General features: G+C 38.1%; 1 long non-coding RNA gene across 1 annotated transcript in view; it reads right to left on the reverse strand.

Annotated features, from left to right (window-relative positions):
* Positions 1–4,725: 4,725 nt before the first annotated feature.
* The window catches only part of LOC131280067 (uncharacterized), a 96,003-nt gene continuing 76,398 nt past the window's right edge, over positions 4,726–24,330 (reverse strand). Inside the window, exons 3-4 of the long non-coding RNA XR_009187650.2 lie at positions 5,498–5,552; positions 4,726–4,912 (exon numbers count right to left, since the gene is read on the reverse strand). This is a non-coding gene — a long non-coding RNA (uncharacterized lncRNA). The remainder of the gene's footprint in view (positions 4,913–5,497; positions 5,553–24,330) is intronic.

A 24,330-nucleotide genomic window follows, 5' to 3' on the forward strand; every position in this document is an offset into this window, starting at 1 on the left:
TAACAAACAAAAATCGAGCCCATTTAAACCCAGGTGATATGCAACAGAGAGGTACATAGGAACCAGGTACACCATGAAGATTCTGGAGTCCTGGTAACCAGTTTTGTTTGAGAAGGTCCATAAAGAAGTAGTAGAAGGGGCAGAAGACCAGTAGTGTCCCTTTTAAATTTTCTCTACTGAATGTTATTAGCTTGTGATAGAACTAATATATCACAAATGTATAAGGAAAGTGACCTTAAAAACTGTACAAACCCCAAAACTTTGAAACATATTTTCCATTTTCACTCTGAATAAATTCTAGTGGTATTGCTAATTCATAGGATCGTAGCTTTGCTCCTTCTGTTACGAAATTAACAGGAGACATTTCAAGGATTCAGAACGTTGCCTACTGATCAAAAAGAAGTAGAAGATCAGACCATTTACGCATCTGAGTTCAGCATTAATTAATGTTGACTTTGCTCATTACCATTTCTTACTTAAAATGATTCATACCAGAAGGACTCCTTGTAATAAGTTGCATGGATCATTCACATTTTTATCCCCAACTTAACACTCAGTGGACAATGGTTAAAGCAGATCAAAGTCCCTCCAAACAAAGAGGTAACAGTATAGAGGGATGGACAAATCTGCAAAGAAATAGTTATACAATAATGCAGTGAGATAATAGGCTAGAGTACCAACAATAGGAGGGAAAACTGTGAGATGGATCTTAAAAGTAAGTAAAATTTCAATCCTTTAAGGTTATGAAGCTGGGAGTGGAGGATGGGGACACGGAAGGAAGAGAGGAGATGTGGAAAGCCTGGGAACCTGGGAAGCACCTGAAACAATTAGGAAGGTGGGAAGGAGATGTGAAAACACAATCTGGAGAATGGGGCATCCAATACCAACTTTGATGAATTCACCACTCTTCCCTCAATTTAGAATAAAACTGGAGGAATCATAAGATTCTTCTTACAGTTGGTTTTTTACACTATTACTGCACCGACAATAATCTTGTAAGTACTCTTGGAGTACTCTTCCTCTCAGACAGAGAAGATTAAGAAAGGGAAGAAAATGAGGACATTTTAAGACATAACAGAAGGAGTTGGCATTAGATAACCTTGGCGTTTACATTAAAACAGAAGACAAAGTCATGAAAAAAGAAAAGACAGGTCTTGATGGGAATGAAGCCTTTTAGGACAGCTGCTGTTCAGAATTCAAAAGCTAAGTGGAAGTGACAAGATTTATGGAGCTGCAGTGAGTATCCAATTATTGTTGAATAATATGAATTTGAATTGGACTCAATCAGTTCAATCTTATAACCTGCCAAAATAACACTTGTCAGAATGGAAAAGGGAGCAGTGGAATCAAACAGTGTTTCACAGAAGGGTAAAAAAAAAAAAAAAAAATGCACACATTTAATTTAATTATTCTGGGGAAGATAATGGGGGGGTGGGGGACGGATATATTGAAAAGCCTCTTCAACTGCATGATAAAACATCTCCCCAGACTCTCCAACCATGATGATTAATATGTTAACTTGGCTAGGTTATGTTGTCCAATTGCTTTGTCAAATATCTGTAGAGATATTTCAAGGATGGGATTAAAGTCTAATCTATAATCAATTGACTTTAAATAAAGGAAATTACTCTCCATAATGTGGGTTGGCCTCATTCACTCAGTTAGAGGTCTTGACAAGCAAGAACTGAGGGTCCCAGTGAGAAGAATTTCTGCTTCTAGACTTCAACATCTACTGGCAATGCAACTGGAAAATGACCTTGAATAAAAGGGGGACAAGGTAAAGGCCTATGAGTTTATATGGCTAAGAGACTTCAAAGTGAGTCGGGGTGTCATCCCAGAGTAACATTTACACACGTCTCAGCAGGATCTCATAGACAGCCAAAGTACATGCTAACCCAAACAGTGGGGCTCCTGGGGGCTATGGTCCTATGGTCATGACAGATAGCTCCTGGATTTGGTGTCTTGCCAGTGGGCCTTACTTTGGAATTTGTGCTCCCAAGTGTGACAGACTTGGACTCAGATGTGACTTCTCTACACATGCCTCTTCTGCCCCTTTTATTGAACCTACAGTTGGTGCTAGAGCTGGTAGATATATGTCCCATGACTCGAATCTCTGGGCTAGCCATATGCCAGCTGGGCCCTGAGCCTCAGCGGAATTGCAACACCTACTCTCCAGTTCATTGCACTCACCCAGGTCAACTAACAAGGAAGTGAGGATGGACAATCTACACACCAAAGCACCAAGAGAGTCCCATTCATCAGCCATCAGAGCCCCTTCTCTATTAAAGGTAGAGTGGCATCACCATCCCGGAATTATCAGGATTGGTGGCTAAAATATTGACTAGAGTGGACTAACTGGTACTCTACTATAAACTTAGTGTGATTCTAGCAATGGAAGAAATTATATCATTGTTGTGGAGACAGTGGTCACTGGAGGTGCCGAAGGCAGGGAGCAGGAAAAAGAGGTGTAATATGGGGGCATTTTTAGGACTTGGAATTGTCCTAAATGACATTGAAATGACAGATACAGGTCATTATATATCCTGCCATAACCTACATAATGGAGTGGGAGAGAGTATAAACTACAGTGTAAACTATAATCCATGCTTAGCGGCAATGCTCCAAATGTGTTCATCATTTGCAATGAATGTACCACACTAATGAAAGAAGTTGTTAATATGGGGAAGAGTGGGAGGTGTGGGAAGTGGGGCATATGCAAATCTCATATTATTTTTGTGTAACATTTTGTGTAATCTAAGTATCTTTTTAAAAAATAAAAGTATATTAAAAATAAAAGACTTCAACATCTACTCTTGCCAGAATTTTTAGCCTGCCAGGCTCACTTGGAGAATTTGGACCGAAAACTTCAACCTCGCCTTTATCAGAATTCCCACACTCCAACCTGCCTAAGTGAATTTGGACTTGCCAGTCCCAAGAATTGCATGAGCCAGTTCCTTGAGATGAATGTGTATGTGTGTGCTTGTATATGTGTATAAAAAAAGCACATTTATCATGTTGATTTTGTTTCTCTGGAGAACCCTGACTGATACAACAACCAGAGACAGGTCTTGTAACAAAGGATGGTTTCAAAATTGTATCTTAAGAAGGGTGGTACTAGTCAACTGTCAAAGAGCAAGTTTGAGGGTAAAGCAGAATGATTTTCTGTAATATAGAAGAGAAGAGCAATGAGGTTATATGAAGAATGAGTAAAACTCCAGGGAAAAATAAACCTGGATATCTTGGGCATCCCATTGAAAATTATACCATGCCTTTAGTGTGAGCTGGGAAAGTATCAAGAAGTGAACTTACAGAAACAGGATGTCCCAAGTCTTGTAAGTCTTATTAGGAAGTATGGGTCTTTTACAAAAAACTTTGGAAGGTCACTGATGAACTTAGTGGCAATCTCTAGAGGATCTCACCCACTTAGTTTGGGTCTCTGCAAAGTTTGGGTTTTTGCCAGGTAGATGAATTGGAACAGTGATGTTTAGTGTAAAGGAAAGGAAATGGCTGGAGTGATGGATTTTAGAATATTAAACAGACGTGAAAGAATATAAAAAGAGAAGGAGCCATTAAATTTCACATATATGGAGGAAATAATAGATTGAAATTTTTAATAGATCAAAAAAGCACTCCTGAGGAAAACTGAGTAAGTGAACTGGAAGAATGTTTCCGGACTTTCAACTTTTAAGTATCAGTGCTCTCCCTTCTTCAGCCTCCTCCAACGCAAAATATTTTGTGCATCATACCATGCACACTGTGGACACTCAATGTATGCAAATGGCACTACTCAGAATACCCATTAAAGATTTTCCTCCTCCAACTGATGCAAGAGACCTACAATTCCCTGTTCTATGCCTTACCCATGTAATCCCCAGCCTCCTGTAAATGCATATTGCTTATAAAATGATTTCAAAGCAAGAGTCCAATCATGTAATGTATTTTAAATCCTTGCACACTCTGCTGCACAGGGGGCAAAGGTTTCTGTTTATGGAAAAGTACAAAAATATTAGCAATTAACTGGGAACTCTTCAAAGTTTGTCCCCCCCCAATAATTGCTATTTCATTTGAAATATGAAAAATTAGAAGTGAAGAAATACCTAAAACTAAATGAGAAACTGACTCCTGTGTGCCGCAGGTATTGCTCTTGAAGCATCTGTGGGCGCCAGCATTAAACAATGAGTTAGTGGTTAATTTGGTGGACCCTGGAGTGTCTCATGCAAAATGCCATTTTAATTATTTATGCAGGGAAAAGAAATTCCATCATTGAAACTTTTTTTAGTTTCAATTCAGTTACAGAAAGAATGAAACAGTGGGTTTATATAGTGCATTTTGCCTTAGGAATATACAGTGCTTTGAAAACTTTATTGTAGGCTTTTCAATAGAGTGAGATTAGATGCCTATTTTTATACACATGCCCTGGGTAGAAAAGCGACTTGGGCAAAGTTAGCCAAGTTAGTGACATAATTCAGAATTCAATTCAGGACTAAATTCTAAAACAATGCAGTAGTGAGAAAGATAAATAATGCAAGACAAAGGGCTCATTCAAAGGAAAGTAGCCCAAATTTTAGCACTAAAATATATATATCGTCACATGTATCTTAAATATCTTTTGCAGAACTGAATTAAAAATGTGACAGACTGACCAATAATGGATTTCTTAAAGGCATATAGGATATCTAATGGATGACCCAACCTGTTTTTGTAAAATTTGTCATGTTAAGCAAATACGACAAATCAGTAATTCTTTTATTTTTCCCCAGAACATAAATGACTTAAGTCATCACTTTACAATGACTTAACTAACAACTTTGAAAGCACTGTTCTTTTTAGATAAGGATACAGTATTCTTTTGTTTTCCATTATTTTGATACTGAGGTTGAGAGATTTTTTACATCATAAGAAAATCGCACTTCTGAAAAAAAAAACAAAAGGTTTATGTCTTTGACATTTTTCTTTAAAGTAAACAAAGTTACAAACAAATAAACACCAAAATGACCAGTCACTTCTATCCCTACTCTGGGTCAGCCTTCTCCTGTTTCTTCATTGGCATTTTCACATTATTACGTAGACAACTTCTCCAAACAAAACTTCTCACAATGTCCAGCTATGGCATCCTTAGGTCTTTTTTTTTCTGTTAGCTAATGATATCCTGGTCCTTCCTTTACAAGTTTTGAAATATTTTTACTCTAATAGTTTAACTCAACAGACATCAGGTTCTGAGGATATGAAAATGAGTAAGAAAGTAGCTCCTACCATCACAACGGTGTAGGACTGCTACTCAAACAAATCATTATAATAATGTGTAAGAGCTTTAGTAGCAAATAGCCAAGGGGCACACTGCAGTCAGTGGAAGAGCAACTGGGATACAGCAGAGGAGGTATTTTCTCTGTCCTGTTCTGTGGGTCAGCTGGCTTGGGGAGGACCCCGGCAGCTGTCAGTTTGGTAACATCCCCACAGAATCTATCTTAGCCTAGAAGCTAAGGTGTTCAGAACTCACCTGACCTGAACAGTGCCAGGTTAGAAACTGCCAGTCAGAGGAACTCGTGGCAGAACTGGAAGAAGGAAGAGAAGCAAAAATCATTACACTTGGCATTTCATGGTTACCTATGCAGCAGGTTTCCAGACCACTCCTAGAGCTACCACTCTGTGAAGCCAAGGTTGGCAGCTTGCCCCAGCCTGGTGTCTTATTTCTCCAATCTCCCAGCCTCAGCCTTCCAAGGCTTTGGTCTCCCAAACCGTACCATATTCAGGTAAACTCTAATTCCTATGTTAAATCCCTTGTTTCCCTTATACTTGCACTCACCAAACCCAGATGATAAATACATTTCACAGAGAAAGCAAATCAGAACACAGTATTGAAAGCTGAATAGAAGTTCATCAGACAAGGAAAGTAAGTAAGTCATTCCTATAAAAGGGAAGGACAAGTGCACTGGAGGCAAATTAAGCATTCTAAATTCCATCATAAATTCCATTATAAATTCCAAAATGTATCCATGCCTGAATGCTCCCAAACTGATCCTTTAGTGGGTGACCCACTAAAGTAAATTATGAACAGATTGTGAACTGCTAGTTTTCGCTCTCTACCTAAATTGCAAGGGTTGCCGTAATCTTGGGATCAAAAGCTGAAAGGAAGTTACCAACTTGGGGATTCAAATCAATCTCATGTTACCGCTCCCCTTCTCCACCAGCTTCCTGCCCAGGGAATATACCTAGAAAGGTCCAGCAGAGCCAGAAATGGAAAACAAATCAGAGCCCTGGCAGCAGGAAATTTTGGATCCACCCATAATTTAAATTAGTCAATTTCTGGAATTTCTCAGTTCTGTTAAGAAAAAGAAAATATTTTTTCAATAAAATACTTTAACTTCAGTTGATAGTCACTAGAAAATAAGAGTACCAATTAATAACGCAGTGTTTGAAAAATGTAATAATGTGAGTTACATTGAAATTACTTCTTGGCTGCCACATTGATTCTGCAATCCCAACAAACTGTATGAGAATGAAGTATAAAATTCACTTTTCAACAAACATTTGTTGAGTGCCAAATATTGGCAGGGATGATACTGGGTGCTGGTCATTCAAAAGGACCAAAAGATGCCTGCCCTTGAGGAGTTTAAATTCTACTGAGTAGAGATTTTAAACTAACTGAAAAACTTGATTAATAGATAAATCACACAGAATAACATATAGATCTAAAAATCTGTTTTCTATACCCTCAGGTAACAGGACCCATTAGTTACATCTGAGTGACAACTGCTTGACCTAAGTGCCCTTTGACCCAGGGGTGCCATCTTGTCTCTCCCCATTTCCCTTCACCCAGATAACTCAAAGGTGTTATGTTGATAAGTCACCCTTGCCCACATGCCATGATAAGTTTAGTAAAACCAAATTCCCTTTTAGATGTCATCTCTGAGTGTTGGTAAGGTTTCACATCCCATCAGGTGATGACAAATAGGAAATGTAGACCTTCCCTACTTAATGCACAGTCTTCACATTCTGTTCTGCTGCTTTTCTTGTTTCCCTGTCACCACCTGGTTCCTTCTCCTCGTTGGTCTTAGTGTTAATAATATACTTTGATCTTTGTGTTTGGTGTTGGTCCTATCGTTAGTGCAGCCATCGAATAAACTCCTGGATGGGGGATCATGGTATGGAAAGGGGGGATTTAAGTCATCCTTCTAGAGTTGATGGAAACACTATTTCACACCTTGTCTTGTCTGTTAATATCCCAAAGCTACCTCCTCCATCCTTCTAGCCATCCCTTTAAACTAATAATTTTACTCCTACTTCACAAAGAAAAATGGAACAATTACAAGGAAACAATAGACTCTCACCACCATATCTACTATCAACAAGCATCTGAAGCTACACGATACGATCTATTCTCTCGTCTCTTCATTTAGATGAAGGTTCTCTGATCTTTCCAAAACAAATTCCTCCACTTTGCCTTAGATCATTCTCCTCTTCTGTGTTCTACGACCTTACCAAAGCAATTATTTCTTTGTTTTCTACATCATTACTTTTAACGAACATGCAAATATGCAGTTCTTCCTTTCATTAAAAAAAAAAATAAGTTCTTAGTCTCCATCTTACCTGCAAAGGAGCCTGGAAGGAATGCCCAGAGATGTAGGAGGAAAAGGAAGACATGTGGTTTGTGTAGCCCATATGAAAAAAAAGAAACGGTTATTAAGGACAAAGGAATCATCCCCATACCAATGCTGCTAAATTAGATAAAACAAGGACTGAAGAATCACCAATGGGTGACCAACATGGAAGGGACTGGTGAATCATAAGAGCAATTTTGATGGAGAAGTGGAAGTAAAAGTTTGATAGAAGCATATTTCAGGAAAAAAAAATAATGGGAAAGAAGAAATGGACACAGTGAGTTAGCTATTTCAAGATGAAATAGATGTTGTGACACTGAGAAGAGAAAAGATGACCTTGGTCTTAGATGGTATGATAGCAATTCTATTTATGGTAATAGAAAATCAGAATATGTCAAGTCTAAGTGCAAGAGACAGAGAAGAGTCATGGGAATCTGTGGAATTTCTCTTCTAAAAGCTTCAATTTTTCAGGAAATACAAAGTAAGCTGATACTGAGGACAAGTGAGAAGACATTGGAGTATCAAATAAGAAAATGTGAAGTGGCCTCCTTAGAGAATCCTTTCCTAATTTTCCATATTCCCTAAGCCAGGCAGTTAGACTTTCCCAAGTTTATATTTCCATGACATTTCATATATGTGTTTCTACAATCTCACAATTTTGTATCTGCTTTACAATTTGATTGCTTTACTTATTAATTTATTTATTTATATTTACTTATATATTTTCTTACCAGACCATGTGTTCTTTGAGAAATGAACCAACACTCATGTTTGTATGTTTAATACTTAATAAAATGTCATACACCTAAAATAAATTAATCTTAAATCAGTAAGTTGGTAGACGAGTATTTGTCCAGATTCCCCTATTGATGAAGTGTACATACTCTGGTTTCTATTAATTTTACACTTCATTTGTGGATAATTCCATATGAAATCAAGGGCTACCAAGTTGACCAAACTGCATTTGCTACTATTAATGCATAGAAAAAAAAAATTGTTTCTTCATATACTTTCATCTACATATTTTTGTAACACAGAAGGTCAAATGGTGATATAGTTCTCTCCTACATAAGCTACTCCATACATTCATAAATCATCATTACAATATAACTGGAAAAACCCTGTTTTAATGCATTATATGCATAAGACATTTTATTTTGTTATAATATGGAAGGATCACATTGAATAATGTTATTAGATTTTTCAAATGAAAAAAGTAATATTTTTAACTGAACATTGTAACTTTGCAACAAGACTCTAGGAGTGCAGGAAGATGTCTTATAACTTCTAAGGTCAGCAACTTATGTACATTGTATTTCAGTGTAAAAGTACTGTGGCTTCTCAGAACGAGCACTCCACCAATCTTAAAGGGAAAAAATAACTATAAGAATCTGATACAGGGCATATCGATCAGAGAAACACACTGTGTAATGTAATATCTCCCCAATCCAATAGAGTCATAGTCAGAGAAGAAATGTAGAGAGAGAAAAAAAAGATTATTTAGAGGGTCTTCCCCTTTCTCTTACTCAAAGGATATGCAGGGTGGTTGGCATGTGTCATACTTACTCCACTGATCCTTCTCACAAATTACTGCGGGGACCTTATTTGACCACGAAATGAAAAAACTGCCCTGAGAAGCTAAGACTGCTTAAATCTAGCAACTGTTGCTTCTCTATCTATGAATTGTGGTGGCAACATTATTTCAAATTCTTTCTCCTTTGAGGAGTCTGGGAACCAGAAAAAGGCCACAAGATGCCCATGTATTTCTATATACTAGGTCCAGGAAGTGGCTTCTCCAAACAAGATGGCAAAAGCCCATCCACCAACTACAGAAGGGCTTCAGGAATCCATCTACAAGGCAAATGAGCTTTACTTCTTCATTTCTTTTCCATACTCAGCTGGGGAGAAGCCTGGATGAACCCATGAAATTCTGCTCAATTAAAACATAAAAATTCACAGAAATAACTGTGTGCATGTGTATGTGTAGGGCAGGTGTGGATGTGTGATATCCGTAAGTAAAGAACTGTTTAGAAAACACTAAAGAAAATACCCCAGGATGAACAAATGGTTATACACAGGAGCAAAAGCTGTGACTGACTAAAGGATTCTGCTGATAATATCTTAGAGGCTTGAGTAAAACAATACATGAGGACAGGCAAAGAGATCTTGGGTAATTATTATCAAGAATACTACATATATGGGAAACGGACTTTGGCCCAGTGGTTAGGGCGTCCATCTACCACATGGGAGGTCCGTGGTTCAAGCCCCGGGCCTCCTTGACCCGTGTGGAGCTGGCCCATGCGCAGTGCTGATGCGCGCAAGGAGTGCCGTGCCACGCAAGGGTGTCCCCCGTGTGGGGGAGCCCCACGCGCAAGGAGTGCACCCATTGGGAGAGCCGCCCAGCGGGAAGGAGGGAGCAGCCTGCCCAGGAATGGCGCCGCCCACACTTCCAGTGCTGCTGACAACAACAGAAGCGGACAGAGTTCAGCAAAAAGACACAGAAAACAGACAACCGGGGGAGGGGAGGGAAATTAAATAAATAAAAATAAATCTTTAAAAAAAAAAATACTACATATAGATTGGAGGTTAATTCAAGAAAAGAGTGAAATAAATTATAGTCCCACAGACAGAGGAAGACCAAAAATGATTTTTGCTTGTTTTAGCCTGGACTCTGGTCAGAAAAATTAAAGTCCCTTGGAAATTCATAAGCACAATGGGCCTGAGAACTGAACTTCAAGTATGATCAGGGGATCCTTACTTCAAAAAGTCAACATTAAATAACAACTTAGCTGCTGAGACACAGCACCTGACAAACATGAATTAAAAACCTTGTCTTAAGGGACAAGTCCTCTATAGATGTCTCAAATATTTATTTCAGATAAAGTCTCACTAAAGATTCCCACCCGGACTAAACTTTTAAAACCACAAAATAACACAACATGAGTATGAATCAGCTGACCTAACAGCTAGTAGGAAGAAAGACTCAAGAACTACATAATAGAACTACCAGATATAGATAGCATAGTGAGTTCAAAAATGATTAAAACATAAAAGAATTCATCAAAAACATAAAAATCTCAGATCAAGAAACCATAGAAAGTACAGGGACATTTGGGAAAAAAATAGAAACTTGAATATTGAAAATTATGTTAACTGTAGTAAGACTAAATGAAAACGTTAAACAGTCCTTAGATTGGGCTGGGAAAATTGATGAATTTGAATACTCATCTGATATAATTATTCAAAACTTAGCAGAAAATGAAAATAGACATGGAAAGTATGAGAATGTACTAGATATAAAAATTAAAGTAATAAAATACAATATATGACTAATATAAGTTCCTAAAGTGAATAAAAATGGAGGAGAGAGAACATTTAAAGGGTACATTTGAAGAATTTTCCTTAAATAATAATAAAATATGATTCCTGAGATTCAGTAGTATAAGAAATCACTTAAAAAAGATAAATAAAATAAATCTACAATAAATATTTAAATATTAAGCAGGAAAAGAAAGTATCTTAAAAGAAATACTAAGTAAGGCAGATTGCTTTCAAAGGAATGGTAATTAGTCAAATGAAAGACTACTGAACAGCCAAATCAAAAACATAATAAGACTAATTTAAAACACGTATGATATACAGTTATAAAATTATGCCTTTCATCAATTTTAACAAATGTACCACACCAAAAAAAGGTGTTAATAAATAATAGGGCGATATGCACGAATTCTCTATTTTATGCCTGGTTATTCTGTGAACCCACAACTTCTCTAATTAAAAAAAAAGACAAAGTAAAACATCATTGCTATAAAAAGAAAAGATAAAAAGATCAAGAAGCTCTCTAAATGCAAATGAGCAAAAGGGCTATATTTTCAGACCAAGGAGGGAATGTGGACTGACTGAGGGTTTATCACCCACAAAAAGGTCTTTGCTGTGAGTACTAATAAAAGAAGTGTCACAGAAATAAGGAATTTGAATCTATAAGGAATGTCATTAATAGAAACAGGAAAGCTGGGCAAAGAATTATTGAAATTGTAGAAAACTTTAAAAATCATTAACTGTGTGATGACAGCATGTCTCAGTTCCCTGTCTGCTGAGACAAGTAGCGCACGGTGGGTTGGCGTAACAAGAATTTATTGCCTCATAGTTCCAGAGGCTGAAGGCTTATTTCCTCCTGGTGTCAATATTCCTCTGGCTGGTTAACAGTACTCTGGCTCCTTGGCCTTCCCGTCCTTTTGTCTTCTGGGTTCCCTTGATTTTGGGTTTCGGTTCCTCCCTGTCTCTCTCTTTATAAGTCCTCCCATAATAGGACTAAAATCCATCCTGGCTTGGTTGGCCACAGCATAACTAAAAATAACATCTTCAAAAGGTCCTATTTACACTGGGTTCATACTCACAGGAATGGGATTAAGATTGAGAACATGCTTTATTCTGGAATATATGATTCAATTCCACCACATAGCAACATAAATAAAATTGATAATAATAGACACTTCAGTAAGCACAGAAACAAGGGAATTAAAACGTGTCAGTTGCCTGTAAGACATGAAAGAGGTGGTTAGAAATAATGCAGTTAAATGCATTATTTTGATATGGAGAAGAATAGGTATGTACATTACTGAGAGAATTGCTAAGGCAAGTAGGCAGTTGAAAATTTTATGGATAACCCCAAAAAAAGAAATAGGAACTATAAATTCCAAACAAGTAAAGAAATAAAAGGAATAAGTAAAATTGTTTTTTTTTTTTCAATAAAAGGAAATAAAGAAAGAAGAAAAGAAGATGCATAGGGGGAAAAAGGAGTGTGGTTATAAGGAACAAAATAATAGGATGGTTTCAATAGATACTTCTAAAATATGATGACTCATACAGCTTGAAATTAAATAGATAAGAAAATATGTGCCAGGCAAGTGCTAAAAATATAAAAGCTGTTATGGGGACATTATTATCATATTGTAATGCAAAATAATTAAGAAGAATAAATATAGTTGTTATGTAATGATATTTCTCTCAGTCACCAGAAAGTTGCTTTAGCTTCAAGACATATGAAGGAAAATATGATAGAATTACAAGGATAATAGAAAAATCCATCATCATAGTTGAAAAGATATTTTATTACTTTTCTTTCAGCAATTGTTAAAGAAAAATATAAAATACTTAAAAATAATTGGTGTGAGATATTGATCATCTAAATACATATGTATATAACACTGAAGCAAAATATTAGCTAATATACAATCTTTTCATAATGACATAGAAATATCCGTAAATAAAAGCTCACATTTAAATAATTTATGGGTCAGAGAAGTAGTCATAAGGAGGAAAATTTGAAAATAATTCAAACTGAATAAAAATGAAAACAAAAGAGCAAAATTTGTAGGATACAGCTAAACCAGAGATTAAAGGGAAATATAAATTACTTAAGTGCTTGTATAAGAAAAGAAGAAAGACCAATATCAATTATCTAAGTTTCTGTCTTTTAAAAAGTTAGTAAAAAATAGCAAAATAAATCAAAAATAAGTAGAGGAAAGGAAACAATGAAGCTAAGCACAAAAATTAATGAAATTCAGGGAGGGCAAGATGATGGCAGAGTAAGGAGCTCCAAGAGCCAGCTCATCCCACAGGGCAGTTAGTATTCACCCAGAGCTATCTATAACACCTGTTTGAGGGGGCCAGGAGGCAAGAAGAATATCCTGCAACATCCTTTAAAGAATGGAAAGAGGAAGGAAGCAGATGTAGTTCCAGTGCTTGAGTGCTTGCTTCCCAAATATGAGGTCCTAGTTTCAATTCCCAGTACCTCCTAAAAACAAACAAACAAATGAGAAAACCATTGCTCTCATTGGCGAGCAGATGTAGCTCAGTGGTTAAGTGCCTGTTTCCCATGTATAAGGTAATGGATTCAATCTCCAGTACCTCATTTTAAAAAAGGAAGGAATGAAGGAGGGAAGGAGGGAAGGAGGAAGGGAAGAAGGGAAGAAGAAGGAAGGAGGGAGGGAGGGAAGGAAGGAAGGAAGGAAGGGACTGCCCATCTGCAGTGAAGATTCAAAATTCCTGAATAGAGCACTCCATGGCCTGGAGGCTGGTGCCCATTCTCCACTGGTGGCATAAGCCACCTGGGGAGCTATTCCAAGATTGGATCTTGAAGTTTTATTTTGCAAAAATAGAGCAAATTTGGCTGGCTCAGTTAGAATCTCAAGAACAGCTAAAGTTTGAACCTGTCCAAGTGGAAAAGAGTTCAGTAGCCACCATTTTAACTCCACTCCAGGCATGTGGAGAAGCAGAGCTGGTCCCAGAGACAGGAAGGACTGGCTCCTTTCCACCCAGATCAATTGCAGCCTTGCCTAAGCTCCAGCCCCACCTCCAGCAGAAAGGGAGCTGGTGGGATCTGCACCAGTCTCTCCAGGTAACTGCAGGCACCTTTGACCTGCATAGCCTGGATATTAAGTCACCTGGGGCTCCATCCTTGCCCCCCCAGTAAGATAGGAGGAGGAGGCAGGTGTTTCCTCAGCCTCTCTGGGCAACTGTAGGCACTTTTGGTATGCAGAAACTGTACTGCTGGGTGCTTATGACTCCACCCCCACCCCCGATAGGACAAAAGGGAAGCAGTGTCTTTGGGCAATCTCAAGTGCTTCTGGCACACACAGACTGAGTAGTCAGATACCTTTGGCTCCATTCCCACCCCACAATGAGATAGGAGAGAGCTGTGTTTCCTCAGCCTTTCTGGGAAACAGCAGGCACTCTCGACCTGTACAGACTAGACTGTTGTGTGCTCATGACTCCACCTCCATACTCCAATTGGATAGGAAGGGTCAGTGCTTCCTCAGCCTCTCTGGGCAACTGCAGGTGGTTTAGGCTCACATGGACTGTTGTATTAAACACCTACAGTACCATTCCCATCCCTTAAAGGGCAGAAGATACAGTATGCCTTCAGTCTCTCAGGGCAACTGCCGGTGCTTTAGGTCCAAATGATTCTGAGAACTCTGGAGGGTCCATCCCCATGCCTGGCAGAGAGGAATGAAGCCAGTGCTATGTCAGTCTACCTGGGACACTGTGGTCAGTTTAGACCCACATGGTTTCATTTGCTGCCCACACCAGCATCTCCATCCATGCCCCAGGCAGAGAAGGAAGGGGTGCGAAGTATCATTAGTCTCTCTGGACAACTACAGATGGCCTTGGCATGCACTGCTTGAATTATTACACATGGCAGTGGTTCTGTCCCTAACCCTCCTAAAGGAGAAAGGTGGGAGAAGCTTCATTGGTTCCTGTAGCAATATGGACAACATCAATCTCCTCAGATTACAGCACCAACTACATCCTCAGGTCCTACACATTGAGCAAGAGAAAAAGGGCAAGAAAGCCCTAAATGAAGAGAAAAACTGAGCCCAGAATAAACCCATCAAAGTAAGCAGATGCCAAGACAACAATAAAAATTTACAATCCATACCAAGAAACAGGAAGATACGGCCCAGTCAAAGGAACAAAATAAGCCCCCAGAAGACATAAAGGACTTAAGACAACTAATAATAGATGTTCAAAAAAAATCTCCTTAAGAAATTCAGTGAGATGGCTAAAGATTTAAAGATATTAAGAAGATACTAAGTGTACACAAAGAAGAACTTGAAAGCATAAATAGAAAAATAGCAGATCCTATGTGAATGAAAGGCATGATAAATGAAATAAAAAATACACTGTAGACATATAACAGCAGATTTGAGGAAGCAGAAAAAAGGATCAGTGAGCTTGAAGATATGATCTATGAAAGTGAACATACAAAAGAACAAGTTAAGAAAAGAATGGAAAAAATTGAACAGGACCTCAAGGACACAAATAACCACAAAACACATGCAAACATATGTGTAATGGGTGCCTCAAAGGAAAGGAGAATGGTAAAGGAGCAGAAGGAATGTTTGAAGATATAATGGTTGAAAATTTCTAAATCCTATTGAAGGACATAGATATCCATGTCCAAGAAGCACTATGTACTCCCATCTGAATAAATTTGAATAGAACTACTCCAAGAGGCTTACTAATCAGAATGTCAAATGCCAAAGACAAAGAGAATTCTGAGAGCAGCAAGAGAAAAGTGATGCATCACATACAACAGAAACCCAATAAGATTAAGTACTGACTTCTCATTAGAAAACCTGAGGGCAAGAAAGCAGTAATATGATATATTTAAGATACTGCAAGGGAAAACTGCCACCCAAGAATCATATATGCAGCAAGATTATCTTTCAAAAATGAGGGTAAGTTTAGAATATTCATAGATAAACAGAAACTGAGAGAGTTTACAATCAAGAGAAAAGCTTTGCTGGAAATCCTAAAGGGAGTGCTACAGCCCAAAAAGACAGGAGAGACAGGTTTGGAAGAGAGTCTAGAAATGATGATTATATCAGTAAAAATAACTAAAAGTGTAAAAAGAATGATGAAAATAAAATATGACAGATAAAACCCAAAGGTCAAATTTGGTGAAGTAAAAACTGCCTTTACAGTTATAGCATTGAAAGTTAATGGATTAAACTCCCCAGTCAAAAGACACAGACTGGTGGAATGGTTAAAAAAATATGAGGTATCTACATGCTGTCTACAAGAGGCTCACCTTAGACTCAATGATATCAATAGACTGAAAGTGAAATAATGGAAAAAGATAATCCACACATGCAGTAACCAAAAAACAAAGCTGGAGTAGCTATACTTACATCAGATGAAATGGACTTCTGAAGCAAAACTGTTATTAGAAACAAGGAAGAACATAATATATTAATAAAAGGGGCAATTCACCAGGAAGAAACACCAATCATAAATGTATATGCAGCCTACCAGGATACCCCAAATTATATGAGGTGAGACAAACACCAGCAAACTGAAGGAAGAAATGGATGCCTGTACAATAATAGTTGGAGATTTCCATATGCCACTCACAGCATTGGATAGAACATCTGGGCAGAGTATTATAAAGAAACCAAAAGCTTGAATAATATTATAAATATGATAAAACTAATATACAGAATATTGCACCCCCAACCAGTAGGATATACATTCTTCTCAACTGCTCATCGATCTTTCTCCAGGACACACCATATGTTGGGTCACCAAGTAGAACTAAATAAATTCAATGAGATCAAAACTATACAAGGCACTTTCTCTGATGATAATAGAATAACAACGAAAATCAATAGCAGGCAGAAAATTAGAAAATTCACAAATATATGGAGATTAAAGTGCACACTCATAAATAATCAGTGGGTCAAAGAAGAAATTGTAAGAGAAATCACTAAATATCTCAAGATAAATGAAAACAAGAACACAATATATAAGAATGCATGGGATGAGTGAAGGCAGTGCTGAGAAGGAAATTTATAATCTTCAATGCTTACACTGGAAAAGAAGAAAGAGCTAAAATAAATGACCTAACTACACAGCTGGTGGAACTATAAAAAGAACAGCAAACTATTCCCAAAGCAAGTAGAAGAAATGAAATAATAAACATCAGACCAGAAATAAATGAAATCAAGAACAAAATCAATAGCAAGAATTAAAAAATAAAAAAGCCAGTTTTTGAGAGAAATAATAAAATTGACAAACCCTTACCTAGACAGACAAAGAAAAAAAGAGAGAAGATGCCAACTAAATAAAATTTTAAAATGGGGACATAAAGACTGACCCTACAGAAATAAGAGAGGTCATAAGAGATACTATAAACAACTGTAAGCCAACAAATTAGACAATGTAGATGAATGGAAAAATTCCTAGGAATGTATGAACAGCCTACACTGTCCCTAGAAGAAATAAATGACCTAAACAAACCACTCACAAGAAAAGAGATTGAAACAGTCATCAAATAACTCCCCAAAATGAAAAGACCAGGTCCAGATGGTTTCACAGGTGAGTTCTACAAAGCATTTAAGGAAGATTTAATACTAATCATATCCAAATTCTTCAAAAAATTGGACAAGAAGGAACACTATCAAATTCATTATATAAAGCCAATAGCACCATAATACCAAAGCCAGATAAAGGTGTTATGAAAAAAAGAAATTTACAGCCCCATTTCTCTAATGAATACAGATGTAAAAATCCTCAGTAAAATGCTTGCTGATTGAATTGAAAAACACATTAAAGAAGTATTCACCATTAGCAAGTGAATTTTTTACCAGGCATGCAAGGGTGGTTCAACACAAGAAAATCAATCAGCATAATACACCACATTAAAAATGGACACAGTCCTATCAATGTAGAAAAGACATTTGATGAAATGCAGCATCTTTTCTTGATAAAAATACTACAAAGGATAGGAATTGAATAAAATTTTCTCAACATAATAAAGGCCATATATGAAAAATCCATAGCTAACATTGTACTCAGCTATGAAAGACTGAAGGCTTTCCTACTGAATTCAAGAACATGAAAAGGATCCCACTGTCAACACAGTTGTTCAAAATAGTGTTAGATGTTCTAGCTAGAGCAATAAGGCAAGAAAAGGAAAAAAAAAGGCATTCAAATGCGAAAGAAAGAAGTAAGACTTTTGGTATTTGCAGATGATATGATCTTATACCTAGAAAGTTCAAAAAAATCTACAACAAAGCTGCTAGAGCTAAAAAACAATTTCAGCAGAGAGGTAGGATACAAGATTAATACTAAAAAATCAGTAGTGTTTCTATACACTAGAAATGCACAATCTGGAGAGGAAGTCAGGAAAAATATTACATTTACAATAGCAACTAAGAGAATAATATATTTAGGAATAAAGTTAACCAAGGATGTAAAACACTTGAATTCAGGAAACTACAATCAAAAGAAATCAAAAGAGACTTAAATAAATGGAAGAATATTCCATGCTCATGGAATGGAAGACTAAATATCATTTAAATATCAATTTACCTAAATTGATATGTAGATTCATGCAATCCTGATAAAAATTCCACCAGGATTTAAAGAAACAGAAGAGAAAACGATCACATTTATTTGGAAGGGAAAGAGGCCCACCCCAAATAGGCAGAAACATCTTAAAAAGAAAGAATGAGGGGAATGGGTGAAGCTCAGGTGTTTGAGCACCTGCTTCCCATGTATGAGATTCTGGGCTCAATGACTGGTACCTCCTTTTTTTTTCGTCCCCTCCACCTCCCCTGCCTTGCTGGTTTTGCTGTCTGTGTCCTTTTGCCACGTGATCTTCTATATCTATTTCTCTTTTGTCTTCTCTTCTCATCTTTCTCCTCTGGATTCACTGGTATTTGATCCTGGGACCTCTGATGTGGAGAGAGGTTCCCTGTTCATTGCTCCACCTCCATTCCTGGTCTATGCTGCTGTTCACCTTGATTCTCCCCTTCATCTCTCTTTTGCTGCATCATCATTTTGCTGTGAGACTCGCCTGCACAGGTACTGGCACTCTGCTAACCATGAGGGCATTCAGCTCACCACGTGAGCTAAGCCCACCATGCAGGCACTCAACTCGCCATGTGGGCACTGACTCACTGCACAAGCATTCTTCTCTTTTTCACCATGAGGCCCCAGGGATCAAACCCAGTTCCTCCCATATGGTAAGCAAATCACTCAAGCCACATCTGCTTCCCCACTGGTAACTCCTTAAAAGGAAAAGTTGGAGGACTCTAACTGCTGGACTTTAAGTCATATTACCTAACTGCAGTGTTAAAAACATCACAGTACTGGCATAAAGACAGACATATAGACCAATGGAACCAAATTGATGTTCAGAAACAGACCCTCACAAATATGGTCACGTGATTTTTGAACAAGGCTGTCAAACCCAGCCAGCTGGGGCAGATTAGTCTTTTCAACAAATAGAGTGGGAGAACTGGATATCCATAGCCAAAAGAAAGAAAGTGGACCCTTATCTCACACCTTATACAAAAATTAACTCAAAATGGATCAAAGACTTTAACTATAAAATCTACAAACATAAAGTTCCTAAAATGTAAGGAAACATCTTCAAGACCTGGTGGTAGTTGGTATACATTCTTAAACCTTACACTGGAAGCATGAGCAACAAAAGAAAACCTGGATAAATGGGACCTCCTCAAACTTAACCACTTTTGTGACTCAAAGGACTTTGCCAAGAAGGTGAAAAGGCAGCCCACTTAATGGGAGAAAATATTTGGAAACCACATATCCTATAAGGGCTTGATTTCTATCCTATATAAAAAGATCATACAACTCAGCAATAAAAGAGCAAGAAATCCCATTAAAAAATAGACAAAAATCTTAAGACATTTTTCCAAAGAAGATACACAAATGGCCAAAAAGCACATGGAAAAAATGTTCACTATCACCAGCTATTAAGGAAATGGAAATGAAAACAACCGTGAGATATGATATGGCATAGAATGGCCATTATTTAAAAAAAAAAACAGAAAACAATAGGTGTTGGAGAGGATATGGAGAAATAGAAGCACCACTTCACTGTTGGTGGGAGTGTAAAATGGTGCAGCCTCTGTGAAAGACAATTTGGCAGCTCCTCAGGAAGCTAAATATAGCACTGCCATATGATCCAGCAATCCCTCTACTAGAAATATATGCAGAAGAACTTAAAACTGTGATGCAAACAGTTTTTGCACACCAATTTTCATAGTAGCATTATTCACAATTGCCAAAAGGTGTAAACAAGTGTCCATCAACTGATGAATGGATATAAGTAAAATGTGGTCGATACATATGATGCACTGCTATGCTGCTCTAAGAAGAAATGAAATTGGGACACATATGATAATATTGATAAACCTCGAAGATATTATATTAAGTGAAATAAGCCAGACACAAAAAGACAAATATTGAATGGTCTCACTAATATGAACTAAATACATAGAAAAAATACATGGAGTTAAAACCTATAGTATAGATTATTAGGAGATAGATAAGAGAAGGGCTGAGAAGATGTATTGATGCTTAATATATATAGAAGTTATAGTTAACCTGACTGTAAAAGTGTGGAAAAGGATAGAGTTGTTGGTGACACATTACAGTGAATAAAACTAATGCAGCTGGTTTATAAATGAGATTGTGGCTAAACAGATTAATCTAGGGATGTAAATGTCGATTGAAAGAAAGTTAGAGAATAATCTAAGGACTGAATAACATAGTGAATCCAGAGGTGGATGAGAATCACGGTTAATGGTAAAAAGCAAGAATGTCCTTCCATGACCTAAAACAAATGTATATCACTCTTGCAAGACAGTAAGAATGTGGAGAAGCATTGGAAAAGCTACAGTTAATGTAACCTATGAACTACAGTCAATAGCAAAACTGCAATATTCTTACATGAGTGCCAAAGATGTACTGTGTATCTAAAAGGGGATAAGGAAAAAATAAACCAAATGTACTCTATCAACCATAGTTAGTGGTAATAGTCTGATGATATTATTTCATAATCTGTAATAAATGTTCCAAAACAATGTAGTGTATTGGTGGAAAGGTGTTGTATGGGAATTCCACATATGTGATGATTTTTTTGTAAGTTCAAAACCTTTCTAATAAAAATACATTTTAAAAAATCTATTAAATAAGAAATGGGGAAACAATAGAGAAAACCAATAAAACATATAGAAGTTGATTTTTTTTGTAAAAAGTGATGAACTTCTAGATAGAACAAAGAAAAAATCTTGAAAGGAAGAAATAAACTTACCACTCTCAAGAGAATGTGGTATTGGCATTAAGGATAGACATATATGTCAATGGAACAATGCAACCAAATATTAACCCACAAAAATAACATCAACTCATTTTCAACAAAAGTGCCAAGGTAACTCAAAAGGAAAAGGATGGGGAAGCAGATGTAACTCAAGCAATTGGTTCCCGTCTACTATATGGAGACCTCAAGTTCTGTTCCGGGGGCCTCCTGGTGAAGGAAAGCTGGCCCACACCACCGCATAGAGCTGAGAGCAGACAGTGAGTGCAAACAACAAGGGGGGTGGGGGGAGCGGAAATAAATAAGTAAAATAAATAAATCTTAAAAAAAAAAAAAAGGAAAAGGATGGTGGGTGCTGTCTTAGTTTGCCAAAAGGCTGCTGATCCAAAATACCAGAACTATGTTGGCTTTTATAAAGGGAATTTATTTGGGGTAATACCTTGCAGTTACTAGGCCATGAAATGTTCAAATCAAGGCACCTTCAAAGATGCATTCTCACCAAAATCAGCTGCCACGTGGTGAAATATGATGGTGGGCAATCTCTGCCTAGATCCCTGCCATCCCCTCTAGGCTCAAGATCCCTTAGAGCCCAGCTTCTGGAGCTCAACTGTGGGCAACCAAGCATAGGGTTTGTCTCTTACGGGGCCTCCTTCCTCTGTTTTGGCTGCTCCACTTTCTTTCAGAGTTTGGCTGTGAGCTATCAGGCATATAGTTCATCTCTTCAGCCTGAACTCATATCTTCAAACTTTAGCCTCTTAGGGACTTCATGCTTCAGCCTTGGCTATAAGCCATCCTAGAGTCCTCTTTCATATTGAAGGTTCAAAAATGGCAAGTGCAATGGCAAAGACCAATAAAGACAGATGTTCCAACAATGAGCCCTTGATACTGATAGCTATGATTTTGAGCCTGTGTGCCTGAAATATGAACTAGTCCTAGAGCTGTAGGGTGCCTAAGAGTTACCTCCTGAGAGCCTCCATGTTGCTCAAATGTGGCCACTCTCTAAGCCAAACTCAGTATGTAAATGCATTACCTCCCCCCAGCATGGGACATGACTCCCAGGGATGAGCCTTCCTGGTGCTGAGGGATTACTACCTAGCACCAGGTGATGATGTAGCTAGAAAAAGACTTTGAGGGAAACGGACTTGGCCCAGTGGTTAGGGCATCCGTCTACCACATGGGAGGTCTGCAGTTCAAACCCCGAGCCTCCTTGACCCATGTGGAGCTGGCCCATGCACAGTGCTGATGCGCGCAAGGAGTGCCATGCAACGCAGGGGTGTCCCCGTGCTGGGGAGCCCCACGCACAAGTAGTGCGCCCATAAAGAGAGCCACCCAGCGCGAAATAAAGTGCAGCCTGCCCAGGAATGGCACCGCCCACACTTCCCGAGCTGCTGACGACAAGAGAAGAGGACAAAGAAACAAGACGCAGCAAATAGACACAGAGAACAGACAACCTGGGGAGGGGGGGAATTAAATAAATAAATAAATCTTTAAAAAGAAAAGAAAAAGAAAAAGACTTTGAATAAAAGGGTCAGCTCAGACCAGCAGAATATCTCAGCCTACATGTAATATCGGGATTTAAAAACTGCTTTATGACTTTGGATATAAGGGGGAAATAGAAAGGACAAACGAGTTTATATGGCTATGAATCTTCAAAAAAGAGTCTGGAGTCATCAGAGGGGTAATGCTTATGCACACCTCAGTAAGATCCCAGAGACAGCCAAAGTAGATAGAAGCCCAGGTATTGGTTCTCCTGAGGGTTACAGAGACCCACAGGTTCTACGGTCATGGCAGATGACTCTGGAGTTCAGTGCCATCTCAGTTGGCCCTACTTTGGAGTTTGTGTTCCTGAGTGTGATAGAGTTGGACTCAGATAAGACCTTTCTATACATGCCTCTTCAATTACTTTTACAGAACCCGTGGTTGGCGCTGGGGTTCATGTATACTCAGGAGACCTGAATCTCTGGATTTTCCATGTGACAGCCAGGTCCTGAGCCTCAGCAGACTTGTAAAACTCCTACCCTCTAGTTCATTGGACTTACCCTGGCCAGCTAACAAGAAGGTGAAGAAGGTCAACCACCACACCAGGGAGCCAAAAGTACCTACAGTTACAAGCAGAATTGCAACCATCATCCATGTGGAAACTAAGCCCCCTCTTGATGTAGAGGGGGGCTGGACATAACCATCCCAGGGTCCACAGGATGGAGGAATAGAGCATGGATTAGAGTGGACTTACCAATATTCTACTATGGAAGTATTGTGATTAGTAATAGAAGAAATTGTAGCATTGATGTGGAGAAAAGTGGCCATGGTAGCTACTGAGGGTAGGGAGAGGGAAGAAGAGATATGATGTGGGAGCATTTTCAGGACTTGGAGTTGTCCTGGGTGGTACTGCAGGGACAGATCCTGGACAATGTATGTCCTACCATGGCCCACTGGGTGGACTGGGGGAGAGTGTAAACTCCAATGTAAACCACTATCCATGTGGTGCAGCAGTGCTCCAAAATGTAGTCATCAAATGCAATGAATGTGCCACGATGATGAAAGAGGTTGTTGATGTGGGAGGAGTGAGGTGAGGAGATGGGGGGTATATGGGGACCTCATATTTTTTTAATGTAACATTCAAAAAAAAAGAAAGAAAGAAAAAAAATGGCAGAGTTCCCTTTGCCTGTGCACCTCTTTCTGTCTGTGTCCATTTATATCAGAGCCAGCAAGAAGGCAGAGACCTAAGCTGGCTCATGCCTCACTAACATAGTCCATTTGAAAGGGTCACACACTCACAGGAATAGATTAGTTCAAAAACATAATCTTTCTCTTTTGGGGATGCATGAAAGAACTTCAAATTGTCCCACTCCAACTTCTGTATTCCAAAAGGACATGTTCTTTCCCTACGCAAAATACAGTCATTATGTCATAAGATCTCAAAAACCTTAAAACATTTCACTAGCAATGCTAACTACAAAATCTCAGATAAATCCGTTATAGGCATACAGTCTGTCTTGGGTCAAAATTCCCCATACAAAAGAGGTAATTCAAAATGGGTCCTAGACAAATATAAAAGCTAAAAGTACAAAACCTCCAAAAATGAAAAAAAAAAAA

The sequence above is a fragment of the Dasypus novemcinctus genome, chromosome 1 (assembly GCF_030445035.2).
Source record: "Dasypus novemcinctus isolate mDasNov1 chromosome 1, mDasNov1.1.hap2, whole genome shotgun sequence".
In the NCBI taxonomy this organism is placed as follows: domain Eukaryota; kingdom Metazoa; phylum Chordata; class Mammalia; order Cingulata; family Dasypodidae; genus Dasypus; species Dasypus novemcinctus.